Genomic DNA, 15,490 nt, shown 5'->3' with positions numbered 1-15,490 from the left:
AGCTGTTATCTCTTTCTCTCCTTTATTAGAGCTGGCCTGCGCCACTTCGGCTGTAGTTTGACTCGCCAACTTGAAGCCCTCGTTGTCCACGTCAGCCATTTTGGCCACTGACTCATCACCCTCCACGATCCTTGACTGATCCCCACTGAGCGATGAGGTCTCGCTCGACGGGTGGTCGTCTCCATGTTCTGGCTGCTCCATGGCCTGGGAAGCCATGGCCGCCTCTTCCGAGCCAGCCTCCTTAAACTGGTGTGGTCCCTTTAGACATGCCGGTGCCGGAGCAGCCGTACCCTTCCCATAGGGACAGTACCGCCTTGAAGATGCAGTTGTCCTCGAATATTCAAATAAAACTAGGTAAGTTACGCAAAATTAGGTAAAGAACCAGAGCTGAGGCGACGGTAAGGCAAAGCATTGTTTCGAGTGCCAGTGCACTCCGTTCTTTGTTGACACTGAAAGCTTGTTTGTACACCATGATCACAGCACTAGAGAAGTGGCAGAAGCTTTTCATATTTTAAGCAAATGAATTTTATGTGTTAGTCAGCCTTACGTAGCCTTGACATCCAAGGAAATGGGCTTGTTAACCAGGGGCGCACTACGGAAATAATCACGCATGCATCCACGAGACAATTTTTTTAAGATGTGACGAGCATCCACAAGAAAATTTTTAGATGTGACGTGCATATGCTTGTATTTATTTGACCATGCGCATGCATGCAAGCTTGATGTTTTGCTTGAAAAGCAAGCATGATCTTCCCATTAAATCCATTTGAAAGTCAGTGCAGTGTGCGTCCTTTTCCTTTTCTGTTTTGTGTCCGTAGCACTGTTTTATGAGTAACTATGCAAAACAAACTCGCCCAATCTGTCGTTCTTCTTCAACTGCTGAAGGTAAGTATATATTCTGAACAACTTCCTGAAAGCGCTACAGTCCGTGTTCTCACTCCTTTTAGCAACAAATTCCCATTATTCAAATATCCATCCAATGTAGAGCATTTTTAGACTTGAATTGATTGTGCTAATTTTTTGCAGCTATTTCACCCCAGCTTCAGTAATAGATGCTTGACTCCACTTTCTGTAAAAAAAAAAATCTTGTGCCATGGCGCTTTTTGGCCAAAGCTACCATTGCGCTGTTAAATTTCAATATCATATTTGCAGCTATGCTAAGCTTTTTACGACACTGATAAGCGTGCACATCACATACCGTCTTGCATAACATTGAGATGAGTTACAGGCTCATGTTCAAGGCTGTGAACATACAGCGTGCATGAAGCTCGGCCGAACATTACAATAAGAAACGGCATAAAGCTTACACAAATGTCAATGTAAAACTAACACATGCAACACAAGAACCAGCACTAGTACTTTATAGAAATAACTTCAAGATCTCTACATCGCATATAACTGTCCCTAAGCACCCTGACAAGTTATTTTGGCAAACAGCATTGCTTAGGCAAGTCTACATAAAAAACATCACACTTAATCAGCCAAAGAAAAAACACGTCTTCCCATGGAAGCAGCTTTCAGCTCACCGATTATAGCAGCTGTAATCCTCAAACCTGAGAAATTCCTTTTACCTTTTCTTCCAACCCATGAAAATTGTGAATCAAGGTCATGGTGGACAGAGTATGCTAGCATTCATTTTGTCGCTGAGCTGGGATCTTTTCCTCCGAGCTGTGTCAGCTCCTGAATCTGTCAAACATTAAGATGACACTCACTGAATATATATCACTGCACAGAAAAAAAAGCTTCAGATAGGTCCTTTTAGGATAAGGTGAATTGTACAGTTCAGGCATACAATTAGAACCAAATGGGAAAAATAAAATCATTTGTAGCATGACTGATTACTGTCATAAGCAAAAAACTGTCTCAGAGCAATTAAACCAAAACTTTGTCACAAAATTTAAAAATGTAGGCACTTTCAAGTTGCCGACAGCAGCTAAATGTGGAATATGCTAGCATTTACCGACAGCAAAAATTGGTGCTGTGTGCGGCCATAACAAATCGAAAGGTACTACCACTGCTATACAAATACAGATATTGAAAAACCTTAATGCACTGAAGGCACATCCAGAATACAAAATTCCAAGCATGCCAATACTTGCAACTCTAGCACTAATCACAGTTTGTACATGGAGAACACAGCACCCATTGCATGCCAACCATGTAGTTCCGAACTACAAAATATAAATTAACTGCACAGGCCTGTGGTAGAGATAGCAAGAATGATAAATTGTGGAGAATGTTAGAATGATAAATTATTTCAAGCCTCCCCTCAGGTGTCCGTTACATTTTTGTTGAATTTTTACAACCCCCAGTTTCCTCACCTAGCTTTCACCAAGAATAGTACTTACCAAACATGCAGTCTTCTCCTTGTTCAAACTGTCGTCGAACGTCAAAAAATCTGCTAAATTCTTAAACGGCTCTTCAATAAGCGGGGCACATGTGATGACTGGATTTCTCTCCAGAGTCCCACACATCTTGTTCAACAGTTCGCCGTGATGCTGCTGTGTGAAGCGTAGCACATTTAAAAGTGATCACGTGCTGCTTAAAACCTGTAAGACCAAAAATATAGCCACAAGAAACAAGACAGTTAACAAGGAGCTAGTTTTCAATATCACATTGTTAAAGTTCTTGGCCTTAGGAAGTAATCCCAAATGTAACAGCTACAACATAAGAAACGAGCCTGTTCAACATTTTATGATTTAAGATTTTAACATCCTGAAGTGACTGAGAAGTGATTTTTGAAGTGATTTCTTGGCCTTAAGAAGTAATCCCAAATCTAACAGCTACAACACAAGAAATGAGCCTGTTCAACATTTTATGATTTTAAGATTTTAACGTCCTTAAGTGGCTTTGAGGAACGCCATAGTGAAGGGCTCCAAATTAATTTAGGCCCCCCTGGAGTTTTTTATTGTACACAGACGTCGCACAGCACACTGGCATTTCTGTATTTTGTCTCAATGAAAATATGGCTGCCACAGCTGGGGTCAACCCTGTGACCTTGGAATCAGCAGCCGAACACCAGCCATTCAGCCATAAATCATTTATCATAATCAACATAAATCATAATTTTATCATAAATCGACAACTATGTACATTTGCACAAAATTGCACACAAAGTGCACCTGTTATAGTATTCTGTCCGTGAAATGATGCATATAGAAGAGGGCAAATTAAGTTTGAATGCTCTCCTTAACTTTATGAGAATGTTCAACACAGTTACCATCATCCAGCATGTCTTTTTGTGGTCCACTCATGTCAGGCCCTAAAACCACGAAAGTTGTAGGAAAAAATTTGAATAATTACATAATGCATCCTTGTCTTTTTTTTTGTCTGTAAATGTCCTTAAATCTACCTGCATAGCAAAATGATCTTGTGATGCAGCAAAAATACACTCAGCTGTGAGAACCACTTAGTCCGCATCAGTGTATGATAAAAATGACAAAGTTCCACACAAACAACTACCTTTAAGCATAGATCTCTCTGTTGAGTGAACAGTAAAAACATCACCTTGAAGACTGCATGTGAAAGTGCTTAAGTGTTGTACACTAGTGTCAAATACTCATCCACCAGTCGCTGACAGGCTCAATGGCACACGATGTCTGCATATATATATAAGCAATGTCATCTCTGCATGCACATGATCATGCTTTGATCACCTTCTTGTATGGACACTGACTTGGCACAAAAGTGAACTCACCTTAGACATGACACATTAAGCAGCAATGCAGAACCTTGCAATCCTGACCGAGAAAATTTATGACTCAATGAAAGCTGAGGGGCGTCTTGCATGTGCAAAAACTTTAAAGGCATTATGGAGCAAATAAATATTAAGTTTAGACATCTTTTCACTGCTGTGCTTTCATCACTTAAATGTTCAAGGACAAGCATTGTAAACATGCAGGCATGTGTAGCCGATTAAATTTTGGGCACATCATGCAGGCATGAATTTTCAAGTGCAACATTGCTCCCTGGCTTTGGTGAACTACACTGCCTGTATGTACTATCAGCGTCAAATGAAATGCGAACCGCGGAAAACGCGGCCTCTGACCCAGCTTATGCCTCAGCCTGTCGACAGGAAGCATAGGCGCGCCCATCCGGTTTGCGATACTTTTGCTTCTGTTTTATTTGACGTTCGCTGTCGCGTTTCGCCACTGGAGTGCCACAATCATTCTTTCTACGTGTGGAAACTTGCGCGGCGCGATTCCGCTGGCGGCAGCGGCTCTGGCCCGCGTGGATGAAGCGAGTGCTTTGATTTTACTTCCGTCATCGCCATGTTATTACCATCCATCTGCGATGCGAAGAATAAACGTGGGCCGCTTCATGGGAATTAAGACAGGAGGTTCACTACACTTACGACAGCGTGCAACGTTGCTACCTTCCGCAGTATTTGTCCTTGAAAAGTGAAACGTGCGCGGACTACATTAAGGAAACTGGACGTCACTCCTTGACTTTTTACCACCTGCAATTCTTTCACCCATTCTCAACTTATGTATCATGGCACAGTTGTCGAATAAAAAAAGTTGGTATTTTCTCTGTACGCCATTGAAAAAAGAAAACTTTATTCAGGGTAACTATATGGATGCGCAAAACCTCGGCATCAGACATACAAGTGACACTCGGGGAGGCCCCGTCAAGGGGTCGATGGCGTGCATCCGGTGAGGAGTAGGCAGCTGTCTCACAAAGTCAGTACTTCGTGAAATCGCCTCTAGCGGCAACCACCGCTGCTATTCGCCGAGGAATACTCTCATACAGCCGGGCCCCAAAGTTCAAAGTCCGTAAGCGCTCCCACTCCTCTTGCACAGCGGCCCACAAAGCATCCTGGGAGCCAGCCTGGAGTGGCCGCCGCAAAAGGGCCTTCTTCATAGCACCCCACACATTCTCCAGTATGTTCATGTCAGTGCCTTGAGGGGGCCACTCCAGCAACATGATTCCCAGTTGTTCCAGCAGACAGGTAACTGACTTGGCCGTGTGTATTGGGCTGCGGTCCTGTTGAAAATTGTACAGCCCCAGCCCGTTGGGAAATGGGCCATCCAGGGCGTAGGGCACCACGACATTCTGGATCACATCGCAGTAAGCTCCGGCATCAAACTTTCCGTGCTGGCGAACCAACGCTCCAAGGCCGGCCGTCCTTACACACCGCTCCTCATACACTGACGGAGCAGCGGCCGCTGCTTGCAACTTGATGGAAATTCTTGGGCTCGAACCTGAACAGAGAAAAAGAACCGACGAATTCGTGGCTATGATATAATTTTGCGAGCAGCAGAGACGGCGAAAATGCCTAAACAAAAACTTAGCACAAAGAGTATACACATAATGACGAAGTATCGATAGGTCCCAGGATATAACAAAAACTACTTTCTGCTTAGCATTTTTAAACGACGGCTATCGCATAGAAGCAATTCTACCTCAAATGTGGCAGTCTACACGCTCACATGGCAGAAAATACACACCTGGTGTTTGTAGCTCTCCAAATTTGCTGACGCTGGCACCAATGTGTTGAAAAAGTTGGCTTGTCAGAGAACATCACGTAGCGCCAGTCCTCCACCGTCCATGATGAGTGGCCTTGCGCATATGCAAGTCTTGCATTTCTGTTTGCCTCTGAGACCGCCGGCTTCTGCGACGCTACTCGGCTTCGCAGAGTAGCCTCGTGCAGGCGACGTCTAATAGTCGACGTGCTGGCACCCAACTGAATAGTATCCTTTATCTCACGAGCAGTAATATTGGGTGCGTCTGCTGCAGATGCGACAATGAGCTTGTCTTCTTCCTTGCTTGTCACCCGCTGTCTGTGCCCACGGGGCAAGTTACTGAGCCTTCCCTCAACACGGTATGCCTTGCAAATTCTGTTAATTGTCAACAGTGGTCGACCCAGTTCCTTTGCAGTGGCACGTTGTTGCACACCGTGGAGGTAAAGCGAGACGATTCGCTGTCTATCTTCCATCCGGACGCTTGGCATTGTCGCTTTCAAATGACGAGTCGAAGGTTCGTTCCCATTTTATTACAGACTTCCTGGCGGCAATAAAGATATGCTCACTAACAGAACAGGATTGGTTGCTGGGCGAGCGAGCTGGTTTCCTTCAGTCATCATGTGATTGATAGTGCTTGCAGACGAAGGCAAGAAATCGAGAACGGCGCACACAGCATAATGTATGTTGCTCTCGACTTCGTGCACTCGTCTGCAACCATTGTGGATTTGATAATCACTCACTACCAGAAAGAAGGGATTCAGAACTCTGACCTTAACCCGGTCAGATTTTTTATTGTTTGCTTTGCACCAAGACGCTGATAATACGACGATGACTGAAGCAAAATCAAAGCGCTCGCTTCATCCACGCGTGCCAGAGCCGCTGCCGCCAGCGGAATCGTGCTGCGCAAGTTTCCACATGTAGAAAGAATGATCGTGGCGCTCCAATGGCAAAACGCGACAACGAACGTCAAATAAAACAGAAGCAAGAGTATCGCAAACCTGATGGGCGCGCCTATGCTTCCTGTCGACAGGCTGGGGCATAAGCTGGGTCAGAGGCCGCGCTTTCCATGGTTCGCATTTCATTTGACGCTGATAGTACATGACGTGCTTCCTGAAGAGCCACCAGTGACTGGTTTCAACAACGAATTTCCAGTTCAGCTGGGACATGTTGCCAACTGGTTTAAGGAACAAGTTTCCAGTTGAACTGGAACCAGTAGCCAACTGTTTTAAGGAACAAGTTTCCAGTTCCACTGGGACCAGTTGTAACTGGATCAGTTGAAGTGGAAAATTGTTCCTTAAACCACTTTAACTGGAACCAAATGGTTCCAGTTGAAAATTTTCACCTGGAGTGGCGGATGAAGGCTGAAGAATGGGTCAAGAGAAATCATTGGGGGCCAATTGCGAGGTAGTGAATGAAGGCAATGCAAGTATGCTGTCCAGTAAATATTTTTTATTACACAAACTGCTAACCTGACATTCCCAGTTCCAGGTAAACCACATAATGCAATTATAAAATGCAGAACAAATGCTTGCCCTGGTCTGGAGGCTGGTCGAAGTGGTCTGCTGAAGACTCATGAATGCCTATCGCCTGAGTAGCAGAACAGCAGTAATGGGAAGTTACTTCATTGTACATATATTAAAAAAAGGCTTATAAAATAGGCAACGGAAGGGAAAAGAGGTGCTCGTTATGACATGCATGATGAAAGCCAACAGTAACCAAGAAGCATAGATGTTTTTTGTGTTAATTGGAAATTATTACTAAAATTATTTTATGGCTTAAGGTAATTGTTAAGAAAAAGTTACTAGACAAACTACTCAAAAAAATTGCTAGAAGAAAAAACCACGTGCCAGCAGTGAAATCTGAACCCACGACCTCTGAATTTTGCGTCTGGTGCTCTACCAACTGAGCAATTCATCATCATTGTCAGCCTGACTATGCCCGCTGCAGGACAAAGGCTTCTCCTATGTCTCTCCAATTAACAATCTCCTTTGCCAGCCTTGCCCATCGTATGCCCGCAAACTTATTAATCTCATCCGCCCATCTAGCTTTCTGCCGCCCTCTGCTACGAATAAAAAAAAATCCACTATGCTCCTTGCTTTTTTTAGTGACTTGGCTTCCGTCACGCATGTCATGACAAGCACCTCTTTTCCCTTGAGTTGTCTGCTCAACAGCTTAAAGAGGGCCTTGAATCTGGCAGTCTGGATGCCATAGGCAGCATAAGGAGGTTCTCCACAGCTTATGCCCTCACCGTTCGATCACGTTCCTATGTGGTACTCGCAGTAATACAGGGTGCACTATGTCTGCTGCTATGGATGAGGGTGGTGCTCGTGAACACTCTCAAGGTTCGATTAGTCACTACACATAAATACCCTCAACAGCAGAAGACTGGACAGAAGTCGCAGTAGCTCAGTTGGTAGAGATCCGGACGCGAAATTCTGAGGTTGTGGTTCGGATCCCACGAGCAGCATATGGCTGTCTTCTGCTTTTTTATCAAATACCTTAAGCAGTCAAATAATTAGAGTAATAATTTACAAGCATTCAACACAAAAAAAGCATCCCATGTGCACCTTGGTTTCAGTGAATGTTGGCTTTCATCATGATTTATGAAATGTTATTCATTAGGGATATGTAGTTTCTCCTATTTTTGTTTACATTCTGCAGAAGATGAGACCAGTATCCGCAAGGGAACACATGCAGTCATTTTTCAAAGCAATAAGCTCTTGAGTACATGGATGCTGCTGCTGTTAAATGTGTATAAATCAACTGAGAACGCACTGCAATGTGCTTGAGTGTTGTTGCACTTTCAACGATTGCCATCAGCGTCAACCCCATCTTAAGCCAGATGCAGCAAACCTATCGCCACAGATTTCCTAATCTCATCGCCCACCCGTCTGCCTTCACTCACATTTATCTTCTCTTGAAATTTACTTAGTTAATCTAACGAACCACCCGTTATCTGACCTACACATTACATTTTGTACTCATGTCCATTTTTTCTTGATTTCGCCTAATCCTTCAAACACGTGTGCTTCCACAACCCCCTTGCTCCAACATTACCTGTCATTTTGTTCTAATATTACAGCACCCGCAAGACAAAAATGAGCGAAGGATTTCAGATCAACTAAAGAGATTTCATGAAAGCAACAAAGCAGTTAAAGATCACTGACTTTCACAGTCTCCATGGGGCTCTTGCAGCACTGGTGCAGTAGAAGGCAGGCCTGAGAAAAATGAGGTTAGAAGCAAGCAATGAAAAAAAAAAACATGGACCCATTTTTTGTGAGCTGTTGCTGAAGGATAGGAAGAAATTGCTTTTATTACCTTGAGGAAAGTTACTTGGGACAGGGCACATCATTTGTTTTCTTTTTTGCACTTTCGGTGGTGTTATAGACTCATCCAAGTCTGACCAGTTTTGTGGTGGCCTCCTCACTCTTTTGGAGTGGGTTGGTTCAGAGTCAGTGTCGAGATCAGATATATACTGGCTCTCTTCAAGTTTTCTTCTAGCCTGGTCGTAAGTTGCTAAAGACGATAAAACAGTAGTGTAAGAATAATTATATCATACTTCATGCCAACATTAGGAAGGAGCAGAATCCCTAGAAACTGAACATACCAAACACACCTTTCACCGATATCTTAAATCGCCTCCATGAAGAATCTGGCAGTGTGGCTTTTTTTACCATTCCTGTTATTCTGTCCCCTTTTGCATGCTCCGGCCACGCGCATTTTTCATCTTCTACCCATACAGATGGCACAACCTCAACCTGGTCTTGTTGCAAGAACTCAACAATGACGTACACCATATCTGAAAAACAAAAGGCAAGAAGTGCCAAGAGTATTTTTACCAGATACTCTTGCATTGAGCAACAGACAAGTTAACACAAGAATGCTAATGTATAATGGTATTTATAAGTATACTAGGTACTGGAGAAATGGAGCAACCAGACAGATGGTGGAAATAAAATGCATGCCTCGCATGGACAGGCCAGCAGTCAGATATTTAATATTTTCTTCATATGCGGCACCTGTGTGTTCCAGCATCCAAGTAGCTTGCAGCTGCGATTATGCTAAAACCTAAAGTACACAAGGTTTTTTTCAGCAAAATAACAAAAACGTGCCACAAGTGCACATAGAGTGAAGAGAAACCCCAACTTCATCAACTGAGTTCATCAACTGACAGCTGTTACTTTTTTTGCCCTTCTATTTCGTACTTCCGCCACTGTTTCAAACAGTTAAATGTTAATAATGCAGACCTGATGGTACCAAAAATATGTCCAAATTATCCGAAGGTCGAGTGATCCCCAAAAAAGCTACCAGAAACAGTGGCTGTTTCCGGCAGACTTTTTCTGCCTAGCATTGAGAGCTCTTACACTTAGGGAAGTACAGGTGCTCACAGAATAATGTGGAATGCCGCGAAGGCGGCCAGGCGCCGGTGGAGCGCGCCTGCAGAAGATTACAGCCGCGGTTTGCGCATGCGCTGGTTTTCTATGGAGCGAGCCTCGTTCTCTAGGGTACCTAGATTAGCTTTTCTGCTCCAGAATGCTAGCGAAAGGGCCTCTTAGCACAGGGACAGGTGTGCTGAGCAGTGCAGTGGCTGTGACATGCTATTTTCGCTTGCTGCCCACCGTTATCTTTAATCGCAAGTGGACTGCTTGCGGCGGTTTGCCGACGGCTTCGAATCCATTCTGTGATGCAGCCAAGGTTTCCATGATTGTGTGACGAGCTCCGCGGATTCGCTACCATAGCACTGCGGGCCCCTTTTGCGATTCGGTATATCGTGAACTGAACGAACATTTTGACGAAGACTTGACCGATCATTTAGCAGGAGTGAAAGGGCTAACAGCAATAAAACTGTTCTAGAAATAAATTAAGGTGGCGGGTTTCTCAGTGCCTACTTCATCCATAGGAGTTTTTTTTTTTCATGCATCTAGCACTGTATTAATCTTATATTTTAGGCTCAAGAATATCCCTGAGGTTTGAAGGTATTTCTTGACTGCGTCCTTGTGGTACCGGTCGCTTCGCTATCCTCCTTGTGGGGAGTATTCTTGCATTATATCGCGTTTCCATTTGTTGGCATGACTATACGATGTTCATCAAGAGTAGGCCATAGGAGTTAAATAGAACAAAAACAGCATGAGAAGCACTGTGCAGATGCACAACAGGAATCTCGCTGGGTTTATTCTTCTCCAGAACAGCAAAAAAAAGAACATAAAGGCAACCCTCCGTTGCCTTGAACTTCTTTAGCGCCAGCTTTAGCATGTCGGCCTTCAATAGCTTGTCAATGCACCTTCCACACGGATCGCAGCTTGTAGTCGGCGTGGAAGGGACTCGTAGAGGGCTCCTATGAAATCCGTTTTTTCACCAAGCCGCTTCCATTCTCCGGCTATGGCCTGCCACAGCTCGTCGGCACTGACAGATCCTAGATTCATGTGGGATAGGCTTTCTTTCATTGCGCCCCACACATTTTCAATCAGGTTGAAGTCTGCACCTTTCGGAGGCCAATCAAGTAAGTGCACAGCACATTCTTGAAGTAGTTCTTGCACGACTCTGGCAGTGTGCACAGGGCTGAGGTCTTGCTGAAAGTAGAAACATCCATTCTTAAATGGTCCGTCCAGAGCGTATGGCAAGAGGTGAACATCGATAACTTCACAGTAGGAATCAGCTGTGAACGATGGCGGCAGCCGAACTCGCAGGCCCAGTCCCTCTTTGCTCATGGCTCCCCAAACGTTCACAGCACACCGACCACTACTGTGAATTTCAGAAACGTAGCCGGGTTCGTACCTACACCAAGAGAAGGCGCAGTGAAAATCTGAGATTTATAGGTTATGAACGTGGTATGAGCATGAATTATTGGAAAGCAAGTGTAAAACAAAGCAAATACCTACAGTTGTTTGGTCTCCAGACGCGGCGCTGTTGATCCCACCTAGAAGAAAACGTGGATTCATCGGAGAAGATGACTTGTTTCCATTCTTCTGCCATCCAATGCTCGTGCATCCGGGCAAAGTGAAGGCGCTGTCGTTTTTGCCGCTCCGTAAGATGAGGCTTTTGGGCTGCCGCAAACCCATGAAGCCCGGCATCTCGCATGCGCCTCCTCACTGACCGCCAAGTTAAGGGATTCCTTGATTTGGCGGGCGCTTTGGAAAGGGTCCGCGACCGCTGCCGCAACGATGAGGGAGCCCGACTCCTCTGACGTGCATCTGCGTCGTCCGGGTTGAGCCGCATCTCCAAGGCGTCCGTCTTCGTCCCTGTATGCTTGAATAATACGATTGACGGCGCTTATAGACCTCTCGGTGAGGCGGCATATCTCGCGCTGCGGTACACCTTGCATAGATAATTTAATTATTGTGCGCCGCACATCGATAGGCACTCTCTTCGGCATGGTGTCTCGATTGTAAAGGACAGACTTCCGTGACAAAGCCATGGTTTTTATCTTCATACTTCGTTATCAATCAGGCCTGCGACGCAGTCATTGCTGCATAAAGGAAGGACGCCGGGTTTTGCCAACGCTAGTCACCGTCGGGAACCTAAACTGTTGGCCAATCATTTCCCATTATCAATTCTGCACAGTGGAAAGGGAGCACGATTCGTGAGTTTTAGCGTCAGGTGCGAAGGTGGTGCCCGACGCTCGGCAGCTATGCTGTGAATGTTTGGGAAGCGATGAAGAACGACAGCCTCAGTCCACTAGTACGGCTGTTTCCATCATTCACACTTCGTGCCTACTCTGACACCCTCGACGGCCAGTTACTTTCTTGCAGTCTGGACAGACCGCTTAAAGATGAATGCCGCTTATTCCAGTAGAACCGTTGTTCTGTGCACACCAGTGCTATGCTATATACCCCTCATGCAAAGCCCTCACCCAAGGGCCCTTGAGGTATCTGTAATAAAAAAAAATTGTCTCCAACGACAACGTGCTGTGTGCCTACTTATGAGGCCTCTCAAAGCTGCGGATTTAAGATGATTGAAAATGTGTGGGGTACAATAAAAAAGCCTTCCTCATACATATGTGAGATGTAGTGTGGACAAACATTAGCGGGGAATGGAAGTGCCTTGATTACTGCAAAGGTATCAAACTCCTCGCGCCCATGCAGGCTAGAAGCTGCAGTGTGATTGGAGCAGGAAGCGTGCTTGCGTGTATGGCCGTTGTGGAGGTTGCCCTACCGCATACCACAGAACACGGAGTTCATTTCCAGCTCTTTTTTTTGTTCTGCAAAAAGTAAAGCCAGTGTGCTTCCTGTTACATAGCTCAAGTTTGCCCAACACGCCAATTTTTTTGCGTTCAACTCGCTCGACCTCAATGAGTGACCTTGAATAGATGACTAATAAGCACCGGCTGTATGAAGTTTTGTGCACGAAATATGTGCTGAGAAATATGAAGCTTAATTTATTGAAAAAAAAAATTTTAATGTTCTTTTACATCAGCCAACGAACCCTCGCTATTTTTCTAAAATTGCGCTTTCATTCACGATAGGAAATTAAACTGAGGCAGGAATTGCGCGAGAAGTGAGATTTCCCAGACCTGGCTTACTGGTTCTAAAATATGAACAGCAGTTATATGCCAGCCATATCAGTAATGACAGAGAGCGTGACTGTCTCGCCAAGTGAATTCAGAAACCGGCGTCAACGCAACGCAAGCAAGGCGCGCTTGCGCTTGTCAGAGAGTGGGTGGACAGCGCATGAACATGCAGCGCATCAGAGACACCGCTCGCCCAGACCTTTTCTCAAAGCTAAAAAGCCCCTAGCGCTAGCCTTCTCTGGAGCAAGGCAGCATCTAATCTAGGTTCACTAGGGAAGGAGGCTCGCTAGATAGGGAGGCCGTGCAGGCGCAGTCTGCCTCTGTATTCCTACGCCACCGCGCTTCGCTGACGAGCTGCTGCCTGTCCGGCGTTCCGAATTATTCAGTGAGCACCTGTACACATATTGGCAGTATGAAGAAAGGTGATGCTCCAGGCACACTTGACCTGTATCAAAATGTACACTCACCTTAACAGATATGATCTATAACTTGTCTTCATACACTATTTATAAAAGTTAGCAAAGCAGAAACACATCACATAGTGTGAAGTTCTGGCAGGACCAGGAACTTTTCACCGCAAGGCAGCCTCACCATTTTCTGCAATTTGTGCAGAGGCCACGGCTTTGGTTCAGAAAGGACCGACACAACACAGATGCCCAGTTGGGAGGACTCAAATGGTACAGAGTAAAAATCTGCCTTGTTTAGAAACTCTTGGCCAGTTATGCAGGGCTCATTTGAGTCTCTCATTTGAGCTGTTTCTCGCCAGAATGACACGGCCACCTTGTGAAAAAACAGTTGTCTCTTTCAGACAGCGTTACTGTGAAGCCTTCAAAGGTGAGCCTTTGATATTCGGGAGGACAGCATTCCGGCAGCAACATCCCTCCAGAGTGGGGATAGGTCAACTCCACACGTTTTTTGTCAGATGGCTGCCAATGCCGTTATGACTGAGTTTGTGACTCCATCATCCTGTTGTGCAGCTGCTCTAAAGGCTTGCGCAGCTGCCTCTTAAGAACCTGCATACTGTTTTCGAAGGGGAAGGAACTGAACAAGCTTAGCTCCCCATGCCTCTGGACATCAGAGGCAAGGTGTGTTAGACAGTGTACGCTGTACGAAGCATTCACATCCCCATACAAATTGCAGAAGCTAGAAACAAAGCATCTCAGGAGCTCAGCAGAGTAACTAGCATGTTGTCGACACAACTCCTTGTTAGCAAGAATAGATAAAGATGCATGGAGGACCAAAAAGTTCTGGTACAGCCGATCTGACAAACAACATTTCAGGAGCAAAGGGCCAGTGTAGAAAAGAAAAAGCCGGAACTCAACTGCCTTCCAGCGGTCTACCTCTTCAAGTCCTCGAGGCTTGCGAGAAAACTCCCTGGGGACATGAGTAGTGAGCAGCCTGCTCTTTCCATCAAAGGTGCGCCGATCTAGAGGCCCTAGACAAAAGCTTAGAGGCCCAGACGTCCACAACAAAAGCATTTTTTTTTACAACGCCAAGTAGCACAAAATGCATATAATCTAATGGCAAGTCATTTACACTGTCAATTGGCAAACTCAACAGAATGGACTCTCCTTTGTGGTGCTCATGATCATGATGCTGCCTGAAACTTTCATCAGTTCTTAGGGGCGCCTCCAGGTCAACGAATACAACACTGCCATCCAAGTATGTGCCCTCAACCGTACATTTTGGACAGGCACTGTAGCCTCCATGACCTTTGGTCATTGCAATGAAGGCTCTAGCTGGAGCGTCACATATGATAGAGCTGATTTTCAGCCGAACTGCATTGTCATTCATATATATCTACACCATGTTCAAACAAATACTGTAGTTCTAGAACAAAGGCCTTCAGAAATTCATTTGAAGATGCTGGCTTACTGTCCAGCAAATGCACCAACAACAAAGGGTGGCACATTGCCACAACCCCGAGGTAGGCACTGAATGGGCCAGAGCTGGATTTTGGTACTTTTGGATAAGGGCAAGCCATCTACATTGAAAGAAAGAGGAACTACATCTGCAAGCTTCTCGACATTACAAAGTGACTTCTGAAGACCTGTAGCAAGCCCAAAATGGGAGTACTGCCCTGGTTCCATAACTTCAATGGGTAACTTGTTCTGCGGCAGCGGAGAAGTGTGCAGAAGCGTGCGACCATCCTCTGGTAATTCAGAGTATCCTTCACCATGATGCTTTAACACCTTAAGAAGAGCTGGTAACACTCTTCTCTTGATTCTATGCTCTATGGCCCAACTCCGCAGAGCTTCTCGGAGGCTCTCCCAGTTGTCTACACTGCTGCCAGCACTGTCTTCTGTAGCTCCAAATATAGAGCCCAATTCAAGCCCTGAACACGGATCATAGTCGTGATCGGCCTCAGCTTGCGCGGGAACAACACGACGAAGCTCGTCAGCAGAGCAGCTCGGTATTGAGGCATGGCTATGGTGGCCATTTCCACTATTGCTATCTTGCAGAAAGCCATATACACCAGTCCCTTGCCTTGCAGGTTCCACATCACATGCACGCTCTC

The 15,490-nt window shown here is 45.3% G+C and overlaps 1 pseudogene across 1 annotated transcript; it reads right to left on the bottom strand.

Annotated features, from left to right (window-relative positions):
* Positions 1-1,203: 1,203 nt before the first annotated feature.
* Positions 1,204-9,277, bottom strand: LOC144127670 (uncharacterized; annotated as a pseudogene). The gene is made up of 6 exons (XR_013313558.1): positions 9,073-9,277; positions 8,784-8,981; positions 8,633-8,683; positions 4,743-5,204; positions 2,349-2,549; positions 1,204-1,686 (listed from the first exon to the last, which is right to left on the bottom strand). The product of XR_013313558.1 is annotated as an uncharacterized LOC144127670 (transcript).
* Positions 9,278-15,490: the final 6,213 nt, after the last annotated feature.

Source organism: Amblyomma americanum, chromosome 4, assembly GCF_052857255.1.
Source record: "Amblyomma americanum isolate KBUSLIRL-KWMA chromosome 4, ASM5285725v1, whole genome shotgun sequence".
Lineage (NCBI taxonomy): Eukaryota > Metazoa > Arthropoda > Arachnida > Ixodida > Ixodidae > Amblyomma > Amblyomma americanum.
This window is presented reverse-complemented; position numbering and strand designations above follow the sequence as displayed.